The sequence below is a fragment of the Apus apus genome, chromosome 1 (genome assembly GCF_020740795.1).
Source record: "Apus apus isolate bApuApu2 chromosome 1, bApuApu2.pri.cur, whole genome shotgun sequence".
In the NCBI taxonomy this organism is placed as follows: Eukaryota; Metazoa; Chordata; class Aves; order Apodiformes; family Apodidae; genus Apus; species Apus apus.
In genome coordinates this window covers 189,975,774-189,978,136 of record NC_067282.1, presented here as the reverse complement: position 1 = coordinate 189,978,136, position 2,363 = coordinate 189,975,774, and positions in this window count along the sequence as shown.

Genomic DNA, 2,363 nt, shown 5'->3' with positions numbered 1-2,363 from the left:
CCCTTGCAGGTGCTTATGAGGAAGGGCACGAGGGCCTTGCAGAGGAGCCCTTCTCCAAAGGGCTGTTTCCTCAGCTGGCCTGGCTGCGGCGTCTCACTGTCCTCTGTGAAGGAGGCATTTAGCATCACCTCACAGTTTGCCAAAAATGCACGTGGTGCGATGCAGAGCAGAAGGTGGCCTGCCATTGCCTGGTCTCCCAGCAGGTCAGGCGTGGCTGTTGTTTAGACTGGTGACCGGGCACAGCCCCAAAGCCCAGGCCTTTGATCTAAACCTGATCCATGCCTTGAAGAAGCACTGCCTTCTGAAGATGCCATCTCCCTGATGGGGAAGGGTCCCATCTGATACCACTGTCCCGCTTTCTTTCTCCAGAGATAGACAGAGAGCCTGTGCAGAAGGAGGTGTCTCCGGAACGAAGCGGAGGCACCCTGCCAGTCCCTGCTGAAGAAACAGAAGTGACACAAACCACCAGCACGCCAGGTAATTGCTGTCCTGTGGTCACCCATCAGGATCGTGGTGCACCAGTGGCCTCTCCCCACGTGCCCACTTCATGCACACCACGTCAGCAGCCAAAGCTGGAAGTGGTTTGGGTTCAAGGCATCTGGACCACATTCTGCAGATGATGGGGAATGTGACTCTTGCCGTGAGTCCTTAGAGGCTCAAGGCACAAGAGCAGCACAGAGCTGAGGTCCAAAGCGATGTCACAACTCCCATCTCAGGCAGGGGATTAGAGGGGGCCTTCCTGTGCTCCTGCATCCTCTGTGCCTAAAGTCATGCTGAGGCTTTACCTGTGCTCTGTTTTTTTGCAGCGCTGTCAGAGCCCAAAAGGAACCACCATGGCAGCCACTATGCATTTCTTCACGTGGACTCAGGTACTGAGCAGTCTTGCTGGGGTCCCTCAGCAGGAGAAACATTCCAAAACCTGGGGGTGGCTGCAACCAGTGCCCGTGCCAGAGAAAAGGCAACAGGGGAGAGCAAGGCTTGGGTGTCTCTTGAGGAGGCCTGGCTCCGTCCCCCTGGGGTGTGGGCACTGGCCCATGGGGAGGGACAGCTGCAGGTGGCACTCCCTGCTGCAGAGATGGATTTTGCCTGTATCCCTCCAAGGATCAACTGCTCAGGCAGTTGTGCTTCCCCCATGCTCTCCTGAGCTTTGGAGGGACAGCCTATCCCAAAGGCTGGGAGCGTGCCTCCAGGCACTGGCACTGGGGGCGAAGAGACCTTTCTGGCCAGATCAGACGTGCTGACAGCTCAGCAGTGGCGCACAGGATGGGCTAACGTTCCCATTTGCTCTTCCAGATGAGGTCGACGAGATAAGTGGAAGAAGCACAGACCTTCCCCAGAGCACTGCAGGTGTTTTGCATCTGCAAGATGTGCAAAAGCAGTTCAAATTTGGCATAGCAGCAATTGTGGTTTCTGTGCCAGTTACTGTCATCTTGTGCTATGCCTTGATCAAGTGCTGCCTAAAGAAGAGAAAAGAAAAGTGAGTTTCTGATTTTCCCCGCACTGCTCCCTTCTGTGGCTGTATGTGGCCACGAAGCATCTCTAGTCAGGCTGCTGTGGAGTGGCAAGTTAGTGGTTGGTGAAAAGGCCTGCTGAGGGTTCTGCTGCTGTCAGGTGCTTTGTCAGGCCTCTGAATTCCTGGGCTGCCTTCTCGGGAGCCCGCTGTGACTGGAGCCAGTGTTGGCTCCAACTGTCCTGCCTGGGCAGGAGTGGATCCCAGCAGCAACAGGTGTAGGCAAAGCAAGGTCGGGAAGAGAAAGAGCAGGGGATGAGGTTGCCCTAAAAGTGAGGTGGGCACTACTGCCCACTCCTGAGTAGTGAACCTGTCCAGGGGAATCCCCCTGCTGGGTGGTTTACACCTCAACCACGGAGTGCCAGCCAGTCCCTGCTGGTGAGCCTTGCCAGCCCTGGGCCGTGCTGTGGAGGGAGAGTCCCCATGTCCCACCTGCAGCTGAAGGTCTTCCCAACCTCCTCTCTCCACAGGAGCCTCGCTGCGTCATCAGCATCCCTGATTGCATCCGGCAGCCGCCCCATGTGCCTGAACAGCCGGGCAGCCCCCTCGGACACCATGGAGCAGTGGAGTGGCCGCCCTGACAACTCGGAGCACTGGAGCAGCCACCCCGGCACCCCGGGGACCAGGACCCAAAGACAGGAGGAGCCAGCTGCCCGGCCTGAAAGAGCATCGCACACGCCCTCTCCATGGCCCCCTCAGTCTCCCTGCCGGTCATCAGACACCCTGCAGTGGCAGCAGCCAGCTGCAGCACCCCCCAGCCCCAGCAGAGCCATCTCAGCACCCCCCAGCCCCGGCAGAGCCAGTGCAGCACCCCCCAGGCCCAGGCCCATGTAAAGCAGCCATCGCCCACACA